Source organism: Capra hircus, chromosome 10 (genome assembly GCF_001704415.2).
Source record: "Capra hircus breed San Clemente chromosome 10, ASM170441v1, whole genome shotgun sequence".
NCBI lineage: Eukaryota > Metazoa > Chordata > Mammalia > Artiodactyla > Bovidae > Capra > Capra hircus.
The window spans coordinates 25,585,950-25,603,360 of NC_030817.1; the positions used below are offsets into that span (position 1 = coordinate 25,585,950).

The 17,411-nt window shown below is 37.9% G+C and overlaps 1 protein-coding gene across 2 annotated transcripts in view; it reads right to left on the minus strand.

The window, feature by feature from the left end:
- The window catches only part of FUT8 (fucosyltransferase 8), a 318,989-nt gene that overhangs the window by 275,244 nt on the left and 26,334 nt on the right, over positions 1-17,411 (minus strand). The gene's annotated exons all lie outside the window — the stretch shown is intronic.

The following is a 17,411-nucleotide window of genomic DNA, read 5'->3' on the forward strand; positions in this document are numbered from 1 at the left end:
GGACTAGAACTTTTAAAAGGGTTTCATTGAATTATAAAGCTCATTTGTCCATAACAATAAAGCAGTGTGGAATATTATTTATTCACTGAACAATCTAGTCAGTTCAGGATTTTGTATATATCTTGCATGGATTACCAGTATTTTTAATATATAATTCTGTGGAAAAAAACTAAAGTTATACCAAAATTTTATCTGTTCTTGGTCATTCACAAGATACTTTAAGATGTTGCAGTATTTCAAAGCTATCAATCTTCATTTAATATTAGTGTTTTGTACTTTCTGAGTGTTTCAGTGCTATGGTTGTTTCAATATTATATAAACAGACCAGTGAAAAATCACTCTTTAAATTTTTTCCAATACTTCACTGATGAGTTTATTATGAATAGCTCTATTAATATGAAGCCACTGGTCACTACTGTGTATCAGTCATCTCTTGGACTTTGATAAAAATCTCATTATGGTAAAACAGAGAAGAATTAAAGCAAGAAGATCTGAATTACTGTCTTGTTTGTAGAAATACAATCCCCTTGTTTTTAGATGTCACCGCATCTGGCTCATTGTTCCACCTGGAAATCAGGGGTAATACAGAATGCCAGGCAGCATATTTCCTTTTGGAAAGGACTCTGACACTAAAAAGAAAGAGAACACGATGGCCAGAAGGAATATCATGAAAGGAATGTCATATTTCAATACTTGAGGGACAGGGAAAACCAAAGATTCAAGTGACATCATTAACTGTGCCATGTTTTTTGTCATTAACAATCATTCTAAGAATAAAAAGAGAACAAAAAAGAAAATACTTTGAACTGATAACCAGTATGAATTTGAAAAATAAAAACACTGAAAAGCCTGTTCTGCCCACTGTTTCAACAAAAATGAATTCACTATTCTAAGACTGTTAAACTCATAATTATTGGTAAGCAATATTTCCTATAATGATCTTGAAATGTAACATTCCTTTGAAGCAAAATAAAAAACCGAGTTAGTAACAAGAAGAAGTCCTCACTACTTCCTCTCCTATTCTGAAGTTGTCTACATGGACAACATAAACTAATAATCCATCAACTTTAATTTTATCTATTTTCTTACCAGTTAATAGGGCCCACATAAATTTTTATTCCTATTTTGGTCTAGGTAAATTTGTAAGTTCCATTTGACAGTAAAATGTCAATTCCCATTTTTTCTTCCTCTTCCTCCCGCCAGGCCTATATGCCAAAAATTATTGGAACAGAAATTTAAGTGACTTCTGTCATCTTTAATTCGTAACTTTGTTCAGATAAGCTTTGTAGAATCACAAAAAATGAGAATAATATTTCTGAGAAATTAGAAATAAAAAATATATCTTTATCTATTATAGTCAATATCTTTTTAGTTATCATCCTTTCAGCTAGTCTGAAATCAGAAGACAAAGTACTGAAATTTCCATTAGTTATAACACCGTCATTCCCTTTACATTCCCATGTCAAATAACTTGATTTCTCTTTTTCAATGTGCCTTACGTCAATGCCTTAACAGACCTAATAGAAGCAGAAGAGATCCAAGAAGGGATGGCAAGAATAGAAGTGTACAAAAAAAAATCTCAATGACCCGGATAACCACAATGGTGTGGTCATTCACCAAGAGCCAGACATTCTGGAGAATAAAGTTAAGAGGGCCTCAGGAAGTACTGCTGTCAATAAAGCTAGTAGAGGCGATGGAATTCCAGCAGAGCTATTTAAAATCCAAAAAGATGATGCTATTATATGCTGCACTCAATATGTCAGCAAATTTGGAAAACCCAGCAGTGGCCACAGGACAGGAAAAGGTCAGTTTTCATCCCAGTTCCCAAGAAGGGCAGTACTAAAGAATGCTCAAGCTACAAGACAATTGCACTCCTTTCTCATGAGAGTAAGGTTATGCTCAGAATCCTTCAAGCTAGGCTTCATCATTACGTGCATCAGGATCCTCCACATGTTCAAGCTGGGTTTAGAAAAGGCAGAGGAACCAGAGGTCAATTGCCAACATCCACTGGATCATAGTGAAAGCAAAGGAATTCCAGAAAAACATTGACCTCTGTTTCACTGACTACACGAAAGCCTTTGACTGTGTGGATTATAACAAACTGCGGAAAACTCTTAAAGAGATGGGAATACCAGATCACCTTACCTATCTCCTGAGAAACCTGTATACGGGTCAAGAAACAACAGTTAGAACCACACATGAAACAACTAACAATTCAAAAGTGGGAAAAGGTACAGCAAAATTGTATATTGTCACCCTGCTTATTTAACTTATATTCAGAGTACATCATGTGAACTGCTAGGCTGGATGAATCACAGGCTGGAATCAAGACTGCCAGGAGAAATATCAACAACCTCAGATATGCAGATAACACCACTCTAACGCAGAAAGTGAAGAGGAACTAAAGAGCCTCATGATGAGGGTGAAAAAGCTGGCTTGAAACTCAACATTCAAAAAACGAAGATCATGGCATCCAGTCCTATCACTTCATGGCAAGTAGATGGAAAAACAGTGACAGATTTTATTTTCTTGGGCTCCAAAATCACTGCAGATGGTAACTGCAACCATGAAATTAAAAGACATTTACTCCTTGGAAAGAAAAGTATGACAAATCTAGACAGCATATTAAAAAGCAGAAACATCACTTTTCCAGTAGTCAGGTACAGCTATGACAGCTGGACCATAAATAAGCCTGAGCACCAAAGAACTGATGCTTTCGAACTGCAGTGCTGGAGAAGACTTTTGAGAGTCCCTTGGACTGCAAGGAGATCAAACCAGTCAACCCTAAAGGAAGTCAACCCTGAATATTCATTGGAAGGACTGATGCCAAAGCTAAAGTTCCAATACTTTGGCCAACTGATGCAAAGAGTCAATACACTGCAAAAGACTCTGAAGTTGGAAAAAATTGAAGATTTAAGAAGATGTTTGTAGCTGAGAATGAGATGGTTCAACAGCATCACTAACTCAATGGACAAGAATCTGAGAAAACTCGAGGAGATGGTGGAGGACAGATGAGCCTGGTGTGCTACAGTCCATGTGGTCACAAAGAGTCGGACACAACTTAGAAACTGAACAACAACAAACAAAATTTATATAACAAAACTTATAAATATATTTGCCTTTTGACTTAGCAATTTCACTTTAGAAATTTACCATGAAAAAAAAATAATAGTAGTATACAAACATATATGGACAAGGTTATTCCCCACATCACTGCTTTCAACTGCAATTAATGGAAAAACCCTAAATGCAAAAAATTTTAAATTGGAGTGTGGTTGGCTAAATTATTGCAACAACACAAGTAAATAATATGTTGTTCTAGAAAGATGAGAAAGATCTTCCAAGATATAATAAAAGAAAACAAAATAAAGGGCAGATTATTTACTGTACATAACTTCTGAGTATGAAATAAGAAATACCCATGAATCAGAATAAAATATTTAACCAAGAAAATAATAAGACTGGTTACCAACAAAGGGTGTGTAGTGGTTTACTGTGGTTGCTGTAACAAATTACCACCAACCTGGTGGCTTACAACAGAAATTTATTCTCTCATCATTCGGAAGGTCCGAAGTCTGAAGTCAGTTTCACTGAACTAAAATTAAGGTGTAAGTAAGGCCTCACTCCCTGAGGAGGCTCTAGGAAGGAATCTGTTCCTTGTCTCTGACAACATCTGGTAGTTGTTAACACTCTGTGACATGAGGCTCCAACCCAGCTTCTGCCTTTATGATCACACTGCCTTCTCCTTTCCTACGCCAAATCTCTTGTCTGCTTCCCTCTTAAGAAGAATACCCATGATTGTATTTAGGGCCCACCCAGAATAATCTGTCTCAAGAGTCTTAGTCAAATCTGCAAAAATGCTTTTTTCAGATTAACAGATTTCAGAGATTAGCACTTGAATGTCACCCATGGGACCACCTTTCAGCCAATTGGGAGTAAGTGAAAAATGGAGTGGAAGAGATGGGCGAATGACTTTCAAACTATATAGTTCTGACTCCTGTTAGGACAGTAATTCCTATCGTTCTGAACCATATGAATGTTTCATATACTCAAAAAATAAAGAAAATCAACAAGGATACAGGAGGAATAACCCCTAAGGTGCTACACAGACAGAAAGAACTAGACATAAAAGTATTTCAAATAGTTATACTGAATATATCCACACTGAAAGATGGGTAGAGCCACTGGGAAGAACTAACTGAAGTAACTTTGGAACATGTTATTTTGCCTATATACTGTTAAGCAGAAAACAAAAAGACTACTAGTTAATTTTTACTACTAGTGTGACTGATCAACTTTGAGACTATCTTTTAAGCATACTAGAATTGATTTACTAAGTGAATGTATTGTAAATAATCAAAGTCAGCTCTATCACTGTTAGCAAAGGGAATTAGAAATGCTGAAAAAGTTATGAATCTTACAGTGCCAGACTAAAATCAAAGGTATCAACTTGAACTATATATGTAGATATACATACACATAAATAGAGAGATAAGAACATGTGAGTGTGTGTATCTCCTAACTCTATCAACTGAGGGAACTTGGAAGCAATGATACCCCATTAACAATGAATAGGACAACTAGCACCCAGACCTTTTATCTAAATCCTGTTCTCTCCCAACAGGAACTGAGACTTCTAGGTAAAACAGCTCATTCCATTTCAAGGGCTGGAACAGTACAAGACAGATCAAGAGCATCTTATTCCAGAAACTAAGGAAATGTTCAAAGAAAGATGGAACTATGTCTTAAGGATACAGGAGTCAGTCTGAAGGGATCAAATCTGGGACAAGCCAAGAATCAAAATAAATGGTATCAATTTGACAGTACTAAGTAAAATGAGAATCCGTGTGTATGTACATGCTAGAATGTCAGCTAATTAAAGGAGAAATTCACCAATTGGCAACCACCATATTAATAATGGGCTTCCCCAGTGGCTCAGACAGTAAAAAATCTACCTGCAATGCAGGAGACCTGGGCTCAATCCCTGGGTCAGGAAGATCCCCTGGAGGAGGGCATAGCAACCCACTACAGTATTCTTGGGCTTTCCTGGAGGCTCAGATGATAAAGAATCCACCTGCAATGCAGAAGACCTGGGTTCAATCCCTGGGTTGGAAGATCCCCTGGAGGAGGGCATGGCAACCCACTCCATTTTAATTTGGGGGCTTCCCTGTAGCTCAGCAGGTAAAAAATCCGCCTGCAATGCAGGAGAAGGACTTGGAGAAGGGCATGGCAACCCACTCCAGTATTTTTGCCTGGAAAATCCCATAGACAAAGGAGCCTAGCGGGCTACAGTCAAGGGGTTTGCAAAGTGTTGGACACAACTGAACAACTCAGCAGACACAGCAAACAAACTTCCTCAAAGGAATGCAAAAGTACTTAATAAAAGTCTGATAAGAAACAGAATATTCACATAGTCTCAAGTATTTCCTCATAACATACGTATTAATTACAAAGGAAAAACATAGCACTTCTAGAGTAGGGAATAAAAAATAAAACTGGCAGGCGACCAAAACTGGAATCACCAGCAATGGGACAAATCAACATCATGTGTCTCCAGATAAAACCACCTGAGAAGGACACAACCATAGCCCTGAAAAAATGTATAATCAGATTTTAGGATGAAACATTAGACAAACCCAAACCAAGAGACACTCTACAAAATAAATGGACTACATTTTTAAAAAGTCAGTGTCATAAAAGAAACTTTTCCAAATTAAAGAAAACGAAAGTAACTCGTGATTCTGAATTTGATCTTCGACTGCTGCTGCTGCTGCTGCTAAGTCACGTCAGTCGTGTCCGACTCTGTGCGACCCCATAGACAGCAGCCCACCAGGCTCCCCCGTCCCTGGGATTCTCCAGGCAAGAACACTGGAGTGGGTTGCCATTTCCTTCTCCAATGCATGAAAGTGAAAAGTGAAAGTGAAGTCACTCAGTCGTGCCCGACTCTTAGCAACCCCATGGACTGTAGCCTACCAGGCTTCTCCATCCGTGGGATTCTCCAGGCAAGAGTACTGGCCACTGCCTTCTCCATTGATCTAGAGAAAAATATTTTTTCTTGTGCTATATTATTTGGTCAGTTGGTAAATTTTAAATTCATAGACAAAGTAAATAAGACTTAACAAATATAGATAGATTAAATGAATATTATTCATTATTCATTTATTATTATTCCTCACTTATTATTCATTTACAGAGAGATTGATGTCCTTTGGTTACTTCAGGAGATTGTCTTACATTCATAAAATAAACACTGAGTTTCAGAGAGTCATATTTGTGACCTTCAAATAGTTCAGAAAAAAGAATGATAGAAATAAAATGTAAAATATTAAATCTGGGAAACTAGACAAAAGGTACAGCATAATTTTTGCTTATACTTTTATTTGCTTGTTTGTAGCTGCACTGGGTGCTTATTCTTTGCACGGGCTTTTCCCAGTTACAGTGGGTGGGGCTACCCTCTAGTTGCAGGGCGCAGGCATCTCAGTATGGTGGCTTCCTTTGTCTCAGAGCACCAGCTCTAGGGCACGGGGGCTTTAGCAGTGGTGGCTCGCGGGCCTAACTGCTCCACAGCATGTAGGGTCCTCCTGAATCAGGGATCGAAACCATGTCTAGTGCACTGGCAAACAGATTCTTTACCGCTCAGCCACCAGGGAGCCCCAGAAGAATTGTTTACACTGTTCTTGCACCATTCATTTTTGTGAGTCTGAAATTATTTTAAAAATACAAAACTTCAAAGGTCACTGACTGGGGTAATAATTTTGAAATTGGAAAACAGATACAGGGAACCTGACCCAGGACCAGCTGAAGGATGGAGAAGATTCTGCTAGAGTGTAAGGTCCAAAACTGTATAGTATATACATAACTGGAAATAGAACCATGTCTATCAATGTCTGCCTTCTGTCTTAACTCATTCCTATATTCAACTAGTGACTGCAACACAGCGTATGCTCTAATAAATGTGTTAAATGGATGAACCCATATGTAAATAACAACCAGCAATAATAATCTGCATTAAGAAAATGAATCAAGCTATTCAGAAATAAGTCCCACAGATAAACGTGAAGTTTCTAAACATATTTTAGCCACAGAATACTTTTTTCTACTAAAATCCTAAACAGAACCTCAACACAGGAAAAAAAAAAATTTAAAGTGCAGTGACTCTAGTTTTGGTGTAAATCTAATGAAGGTTTGGAAACCCTTAACGTCTGTTCTTCCAACACCAAAACCCAACACCAATTCTCAAGATTCCAGAGCTCTGAGAATTTAAAGATGAAAGGACAGGCTTAATTTTGAAGTTACTGCACCACCCTCTATTGCTAAGAAAAAAAAAAAAACTCTTCCTCTCTAAACCTTGATCTAAAGAACCATTCAAAACCAAGGCAAAATTATTTCCTCTCCCTGTTCTAAAGTCTTTGAAACTGTTAAATAATCAATATTTAAACCTGGTTCTCTTCAAGAACCTTCTACATCTGGATTCCTTAAAAATGGACAGTTGTTTAAAGCTATGAAATTTAATTTAAGACAAGTTGAACAGGAAAATTCAGGTAACAAAAATCAGTAAATAACTATCCTCTAATAATTAAGATATATCCAAAAACTGGCTCACTGCATACAAAGGATGATTAACGAATCAACTGGTATCCCACAAATCATTTCAAGGATTCACAAGGCCAAAACTATCTTCATGGTAACACTGAGATGGTAACCGCCTTTATCATAAAATTAGCATTTGCATGCACAGTGCAAAAACAAAGTTGGAAAAAACTGACGGTGTCTTAGAATGAACAAAGGCCCTGGTATCAAACTGTATTAGTAGACAGTGTATGTTTTACTGACAAACAACTGGCAAGGAGTTGGGGGGAAGGCAGAAGGGAGTGAGTATTACTTAAGAATATCCTTAATAAAGAGTTAAAATTATTTTTATTTTCTAAAATTTCAAACATTCACACCTTTTTTACAGTCTGTGTACTGAGAAACTATCAATTCAGCTCAGTTATGTCTGTATCTTTACAATCCCGTGGACTGTAGCACGCCAGGCTTCCCTGTCCTTCACCATCTCCTGAAGTCTGCTCAAACTCATGTCCATTGAGTCAGTGATGCCATCCAACCATCTCATCCTCTGTTGTCCCCTTCTCCTCCTGACTTCAATCTTTCCCAGCATCAGGGTCTTTTCTAATGTATCAGCTCTTCATATCAGGTAACCAAAGTATTGGAGCTTCCGTATCAGTCCTTTCAATGAATATTCAGGACTGATTTCCATTAGGATAGACTGGTTGGATCTCCTTTCAGTCCAAGGGACTCTCAAGAGTATTCTCCAGCACCGCAGTTCAACAGCATCAATTCTCTAACACTCAACCTTCTTTATGGTCCAACTCTCACATCCATACATGACTATAGGAAAAACCACAGCTTTTACTACACAGACCTCTGTTGGCAAAGTAATGTCTCTGATTTTTAATATGTTGTCTAGGTTTGTCATAACTTTTTTCCAAGGAGCAAGCGTCTTTTAATTTCATTGCTGCAGTTACCATCTGTAGTGATTTTGGAGCCCAAGAAAATAAAATCTGTCACTGTTTCCATAAAATAGCCATATTTTATTCATATACTTGGGCCAAAACAATATATTACAATACTCAGAGGTTAAAGCGTCTGCCTCCAATGCGGGATACCCGGGTTCAATTCCTGGGTCGGGAAGATCCCCTGGAGAAGGAAATGTTAACCCACTCCAGTATTCTTGCCTGGAGAATCCCATGGACGGAGAAGCCTGGTAGGCTACAGTCCACGGGGTTACAAAGAGTTGGACATGACTGAGCGACTTCACTTTCTTTTCACTTTCAGCCAAAACAATATATTACAATATAATGCAAAAGCAAATATAAAAATCCAGACATCTTCCACTAAGAATCTGCAAAACTAAAGAGTTTTGCAAAAATGTAAAACAAAGGCAATCTAATTTTTTTGGCTGTTTTGGAAATTATTTTTAATTAAATATTATTTACATAAGCAGGTAATGAGCTTATTATTGGTATTTTTAATGAATAGTTAAATTTGTTTCACTCTAATGTGGCAAATATCAATATAATCACCAAAAAAATTTCTTGTAGTCTCCCTCAATACTTTTTAATAAGGTAAAATGGGTCTTAAGAATAAGTTTGAGAACTACTACTATTAAGCAGCAAACTGATTTGTCAGAAAACTTCCTCTAATCTCTACAGAATTAGAAATAAGGAAAAAACTGTGATTATTATCATGTGCCTGTATGCGTGCTAAGTCACCTCAGCCATGTCCGACTCTGGAGACCCTGTGGACTGTAGCTCACCAGGCTCCTCTGTCCGTGGGATTCTCCAGGCAAGAATACTGGAGTGGGTTGCCATCCCCTCCTCCAGGGGATCTTCCCAGCCCTGGAATCGAACCGGTGTCTCTAATGTCTCCTGCATTGGCAGGGGCCTTCTTTACCACTAGCACCACCTGGGAAGCCCTATTATCAGCATAAGGTGAAATAGCTTCAGTAGTGTCTGATTCTTTGTGACCCACCAGGCTCCTCTATCCATGGGATTTTCCAGGCAACAATACTGGAGTAAGTTGCCATTTCTTTCTCCAGGGGATCTTCCCAACCCAGGGATCAAACTCAGGTCTCCCACATTGCAGGCAGACTCTTAACCATCTGAGCCACCAGGAAATCCCAAATGCTAGAGTGGGTTGCCACTTCTTCCCCAGGGGATCTTCCCAAGTCAGGGATAAAACCCGTGTCCCCTGTAGCTGCTGCATTAGCAGACAAATTCTTTACCATTGAACCACTTGGGAAGAGCTCCACTCAATTCAGTACAAGTAAAACAAATGTTCCAAAAATGCAACACTGCTATTAATCTTCAAACATTTTCCCTCACCTATTTTTTTCCAATATAAGAGAAGGAAATTTTAGAACTCCTACATATTTTCTCATTCCAAATTTCTCTATTCCTACTGTATCATTAATGTTGAAAAATAGTCAATCGTTTTGGATGGAATGGAATACATTAATTTCAGTGGTGGATAATGCCTGCTATCTGATATACTATACCTTTTAATATGTCTGAAATGTTCCACAGGTTAAAAAATCTCAGCAAAGACTATAGGAGTAAAGGGAAATGGGAAAAAAATAGGGGAGAAAAAAGGAGGAAGAGAAGGGAAAAGAAAAGAGGAGGGATGAGGAGAAGAGGGCAAGGAGGAGGAGTAAGGAGAGGGGGAAATAGAAGGAGAGGAGAAGCATGAATGACCTGCTAACTCTACCTTCCACAAAGCTGGCTGGACATTTTGAGTATATGATACCCACAGACAAATTTTCTCTAGGTATCTCATACTTACTATGGTCTACCCAAAGAGCACTGCTTAAATGAAGCACTTGTTATCTAAGACAAACTTTCTCACAAACCATATTCAAGGCCAAAAACACTATTGTTTTTTGTTAAATTATGCTCAGTTTATTAACCTGAAACTGAACTGTAAACATTATTATACTAACTAAAGTTGCATATTTTTATCATCAGGTTCATGTAAGAACAATTATCAAGTTCATTTACATTTTAAGGTTTCCTCGCTACTTTCACTGAAATAGCTTTATAGGTCAGTTCTGGCTTGTTGTTGTTCAGTCACTAAGTCGTGTCCAACTCTTTGCAACCCCACGGACTGCAGCACACCAAGCTTCCCCGTCTTCACTATCTCCCAGAGTTTGCCCAAGTTCAGGTCCACTGAGTTGGTGATGCTATATCCATCTACACTGGAAAGCAGTTCTGGCTACTAACAAACCAATTTGCATTTCAGAAGCATATATACAATTCAAAATTTGACTATTTCAAAACAGGAAATAAAAATTTAGCCAATGTCTCTATAAAATAAGACTTCCTGGCAAGGCAAACATTACTATATAAAATAATAATCTGAACAAAAAACAGCACATTACCTTATTCACTGTTTTTACTTGCCACTTGAGCTTTACAAATAAGTACTTAATAAGTGGTGTTTATGAGCATTATAAAATTGTGAAAGATTAAAAAGCCATCTTTTATTCAACATAGCGAAAGAAATATCAACATATACTATCACACCTATTTACTATTATGCCTTTTAAACATAATTCCATGCTGTAGCTCAGAAAAATGTCCACTTTTAAACAAGTCCTTATGTGAAAAAAAACTTAATGCGAGGAATTAAGGATCTAATGGTATGCTACTGAGTGTTTAATGTGTATCAAGTGCTTTGACTAAGCGTTTTACATGGGCTACTGCTAAATCACTTGAAATCTCATAACCACTCTGTAATTATCATCTCTATTTTACAGCTGAGGAAACCAATTCAGTTAGTAACTAGTCGGCTAAAATTTGAACTCAGATCTGACACTAAACCACAGTTTTTTTCCACTCTACCAAGTTACACAGATTAAAGATTACAGCTTTCATTCATTTAAATAAATATCAGCAACAGTATCATTCAGTCTCAATTACACAAAAATGTAAATCATCTGTAGTACATGGCTTAACCCCAAACTCAGATATACAATCCCTAATGATTACAAATTAGTAAATGTACCAAATATTTCATGCTTGGCCCCTGACAAGCAAAAAGGTCCTCATATATAAACAGTCCACTATAAACAAGCTATTCAAAAACCTATTCAGAACTTAGAATGCACTTTCCTTTTATGGAGAAACATGCTAACTGATAACTCTAGCCCCAGGCCAACCCATATTTAAATGGTAATTTATCAACCATACTTGGCCACTATTTATAAATATAGGGAAATATACATATTGCGGTAGGGTGGGCAGTGTGGGTGTATTAATATTTGGAGTTCCAAGTTGTGATCTCAAGAATTCATTTGTCTGCCTGTTTGTCAGTGAAAGCAGAGACGTCCCTGACACCTAAGGCAGCATGGTAGCCTTGCAGAGAGGCAGGGATTCGGCAGCAGAGTCTAGGGTCAGAGAAGATTAATAGTCTCTGCTGGAAAACCTAAACAATCACATAAGGGACAGCACTGCTCTACACAGAGATCGCTCACTTCTTCAGGCAATCTCTATTCTATAGAGCACTTATATCTATAGAGTGTATGTATAAGTCAAAAGCCAACCATGTTATAAGCTAATTTGGTATACTGCAGAAAACACATCTTTACGTTCCTTTTTAATCTATTTCTACTTGAGGAGCATAGCTATAAACACAATGCTTAATAGCCAATCTGGTGAACATTATAGCTTAAATTATTAATACATCAACCATTATAACTACATTCTTTTGCGAAAGGAAATCTATACTAACAAGTTAATTTTTGTTACCCACATTGCTGTTGGGCTGCTTTCACCCACCATTAGTGTGTGTATATATATTCCATCTATTTGGTATTTTATTTTGATACTAAATAAAATATAATGAGATAATTAGTTGAAGAAAATATATAAACCCAAAAACAACAGTCATTAATGAGAGCTAAGTTCTACTAAGCATCTACCATGTAACAGCCATTATGTTGACTATTAAAATTATTGGCCGGCATTAAATTATTTCAATTAAACTTGATAATAACAATGCTAGTTATAAAACCCATTTAACAGAGAAATAGAAATGTGGTAAATTTACTTCGCTCTTCAACATCGTACCATTAATATTTGGTTCTGGAATGAGGTCTGCTATCCAAGTTCAGTTCAGTTGCTCAGTCATGTCCGACTCTGCAAACCCATGAACCACAGCACGCCAGGCCTCCCTGTCCATCATCAACTCCTGGAGTCTACCCAAACCCATGTCCATTGAGTCAGTGATGCCATCCAACCAACTCATCCTCTGTCGTCCCCTTCTCCTCCTGCCCTTAATCTTTCCCAGCATCAGGGTCTTTTCGAATGAGTCAGCTCTTCGCATCAGGTGGCCAAAGTATTGGAGTTTCAGCTTCAATATCAGTCCTTTCAATGAACACCCAGGACTGATCTCCTTGCAGTCCAAGGGACTCTCAAGAGTCTTCTCCAGCATCACAGTTCAAAAGCATCAATTCTTCGGCACTCAGCTTTCTTTGTAGTCCAACTCTCACATCCTTACATGACTACTGGAAAAACCATAGCCTTGACTAGACGGACCTTTGTTGACAAAGTATTGTCTCTGCTTTTTAATATGCTATCAAAGGCCATGATCTTATTTATTATTCACTTTACTACATTTACTGAGTACCTCTGAGTCAACCACTGTGAGGGAAGAGGTACAAAATCACAGAGGTAAAGATATTCACATCCTAATATCCATTCAACAAATATTTCTTGAGTTCCTATTATGTTCCAGGCCCTGCTGTTTTTACTGGTGGCTCAGTTGAGGCTCTCCTCAACTAGTATTAACTCTATTATATAGTCATCTATTATATAGTCATCTTCCAGAGAAGGCGATGGCACCCCACTCCAGTACTCTTGGCTGGAAAATCCCACAGACGGAGAAGCCTGGAGGGTGCAGTCCATGGGGTCGAGAAGAGTCGGACATGACTGAGCGACTTCACTTTCACTTTTCACTTCCATGCATTGGAGAAGGAAATGGCAACCCACTCCAGTGTTCTTGCCTTGAGAATCCCAGGGATGGGGGAGCCTGGTGGGCTGCTGTCTATGGGGTCGCACAGAGTCAGACGTGACTGAAGCGACTTAGCAGCAGCAGCAGCAGCAGCAGCAGCAAGGACATATAAAAGGATTCAAAACACTCCTAAAGAGGTTCCCACTGGTCAAAGATGGGACAATTAGAGCTTCATTAACTGTATTAACTGCAATATATTAAAATCTAAATATGTGTAAATCCTTGAGTTCATAATGATCCTTAAATAACTAAAACACTTTCAGCAGTTTTTACCGCACATATCCACTTTCTTGAAAACGGGTAATTAAAAATGAAGAATTAGGCATTTATCCTGCCTGTCCTTGTAAATAGCGACCTCCTTCAAAAGGCCCGATGCACGCACTGCCACACTCAGTGCCCCTGACCTTGCAGCAGGCCATCACCAGCGCATGCCTCTGCCGGAGACTCGTGAACACTCATAGGCAAGTCAGGGTCAGTCTTCTTTGTGGTCACTGTTCCTCCTCCTGGGTCCTGATGCGCACAAGGTTTTGTTCCAAGTTTTCACTCCAATCCCAAAGAAAGGCAATGACAAAGAATGTTCAAACTACTGCACAATTGCACTCATCCCACACGCTAATAGAGTAACACTCAAAATTCTCCAAGTCAGGCTTCAACAGTATGTGAAATGAGAACTTCCAGATGTTCAAGCTGGATTTAGAAAAGGCAGAGGAACCAGAGATCAAATTGCCAACATCCAATGGATCATCGAAAAAGCAAGAGAGTTCCAGAAAAACATCTACTTCTGCTTTATTGACTATGCCAAATACTTTGACTGTGTGGATCACCACAAAATGTGGAAAACTCTTAAAGAGATGGGAGTACCATACCACCTGACCTGCCTCCTGAGAAATCTGTATGCAAGTCAAGAAGCAACAGTTGGAACCACATATGGAATAATGGACTGGTTCCAAATTGGGAAAGGAGCACGTCAAGGCTGTATATTGTCACTCTGCTTATTTAACTTCTATGCAGAATACATTATCTGAAATGCCAGGCTAGATGAAGCATAAGCTGGAGTCAAGATTGCCAGGAGAAATATCAATAACCTCAGATATGGAGATGACACCACCGTTATGGCAGAAAGTGAAAAACTAAAGAGCCTCTCAATGAAAGTGAAAAAGGAGAGTGAAAAAGTTGGCTTAAAACTCAACATTCAAAAAACAAAGATCATGGCATCTGGTCCTATCATTTCAAATAGATGGGGAAACAATGGCAACAGTGACAGACTTTATTTTCTTGGGCTCCAAAATCACTGGAGATGGCGACTGCAGCCATGAAATTTAAAGACACTTGCTCCTTGAAAGAAAAGCTATGACCAACCTAGATAGCATATTAAAATGCAGATACATTACTCTGCCTACAAAGGTTTGTCTTGTCAAAGCTATGGTTTCTCCAGTAGTCATGTATGGATGTGAGAGTTGGACTATAAAGAAAGCTGAGTGCTGAAGAATTAATGCTTTTGAACTGCAGTTTTGGAGAAGACTCTTGAGAGTCCCTCAGATTGCAAGGAGATCCAACCAGTTCATCCTAAAGGAAATCAGTCCTGAATATTCATTGGAAGGACCTATGCTGAAGCTGAAACTCCAATACTCTGGCCACCTGATGAGACAACCTGACTCATTGGAAAAGACCCTGACGCCAGGAAAGATTGAAGGCAGGAGGAGAAGGGGATGACAGAGGATAAGATAGCTGGATGGCATCACTGACTTAATGACATGAGTTTGAGCATGGTCCGGAAGTTAGTCATGGACAGAGAGGCCTGGCATGCTGCAGTTCATGGGGTCACAAATAGTCGGACACGACTGACTGACTGAACTTCCTTGTAAATTGTGCTAATAACAAAATAACAGTTGAAGATAATATTACATGGAAGTACCCTAAATCATAAATAAAAATTACTTAGAATATCACCATTTTGCAATCCCCAATGAATTACTAGATGTAGGTATTAAATGGGCTTCCCTGATGGCTCAGTGATAAAGACTCTTCCTGCAATGCAGGAGACCTGGGTTCAATCCCTGCATCAGGAAGATCTCCTGAAGAGGGCATTGCAACCCACTCTAGTACTCTTGCCTAGAGAATCCCTTGGACAGAGAACCCTGGTGGGCTATGGCCCATAGGGTCGCACAGAGTCAGACACGAATGAAGCAACTAAGCAGCAGCAAGCAGGTATTAAATATCCATGGCTGGTAACATCACAAAAAAGATTCACGCAGATATCAAGTCCCCCAATGAATATAACCTCATATAGTCCTGTCAGGATCATACCTAATTCTGATCAAGACTCTAGATCCCACAGAAAACCTGCAGGACACATAAAAAAGACAAAGGCATGTTGAATTAACCATTAGTATGCAATCAGCAGAACCAAACTATGGGAAACTCTACAAGTCAGCCAGGGTTCAGCAGCTAAACTGCGCAGAAAAGAAAGAAATGAGAGGGGGAACCTACAGATTAAAAGGCTCAAAAGGCATACCAAATTCAAAACTGAAATAGGTAAGATTAAAGTGTACTATCTAGAAACACACACACACACACGTGGGTGATAAAACTGTATTACCACAAAAAATCAAAATAATTGTTACTACTGGGAGGGAAACAGTTACAAGTTTCCGGGGTGGTGGCTATAACTGTGTTAGTTTACAATACATTAAATAGACTTGTTCTGTGTGGTCTTTTCTTGAATTTGTACTTTATTTTTATAATCATAATAATTATATTTTGTTGTATAATAAATTGTAAAAAAAAAAAAAGGAAGAAAGGAATTTTGAGTCTGACACAGTTGAAATTCCAACTCTATCACATTCCTGTTGTGTGATCCTAGGCAAGTCATTTAATAACTCTATGCTTCAGTTTCCTCATGAGTGAAACAGAGAAAATAACAACCATAATACTGAGCAAAACATATAGTTAGAATGTTTCACAAAGTGCTCACTGGATAGTGTTATGATTTCAGTAAATAATTACTACCTATTCAAAAATGTGGCATTGTACTGCTAGGTCAAATTCTTTGCACAGAATGATTATAGTACTCTTTGATATAAATTTTTTTTAATTATCAGTCACTTCTTATATAAATCCTTGAAAGTGAAAAAATCTAATAAAGAAAATGTCAAATAATACTTAACATAAGTTTATTTAGCCAGTACTTAGACCAAATGCCTTATAAAGCAGACATGTATATAATTTGAGGGAACATAAATTCATTTCTCTTGGGCAAATACCTACTGGTGAGATTTCTGGGCCACATGTTAACTGTATATTTAATTTTATATAAGAAACTGCCAAGCTATTATCCGAAGTGACTGTACAATTCTGCATTCCTATCAGCAATGTACACGAGTTCCAGCTGCTTCACATCTCTGCCAGCTTGGTGTTGTCAGTTTTGTGTCTTCGTTTTGTTTTGCCATTCTAAAAGGTACATAGTAGTATTTCTTTCTGGTTTTAAGTTGTATTTCCCTAATGGCTAATAATGTTGAAATACTCAGGGTTTCTTTTTAATATTATATTTAATTCTTATTAAAGGACTACTTTTAATGTTTAGCACTCAGCCTGTCAATGTAATGAAACAGTTTTATAAACTAAACTAAGCTTGATGCAGAATCATTTACAACACTGAAAATTTCAAACTGGCCTCAAGAAAAAATAGAAACCTTATACAAACATTTTTAATTCACTGAGTATAAAATGTATTCAAATAAAGTCAACTCAAATTTTTGGCAACTTTTTAATAAAAATTAAGAAAATTAAATAGCTTCTTTATCAATTTTCTGCTTCTCATCTTCCCAAAATGCCTTCCACAA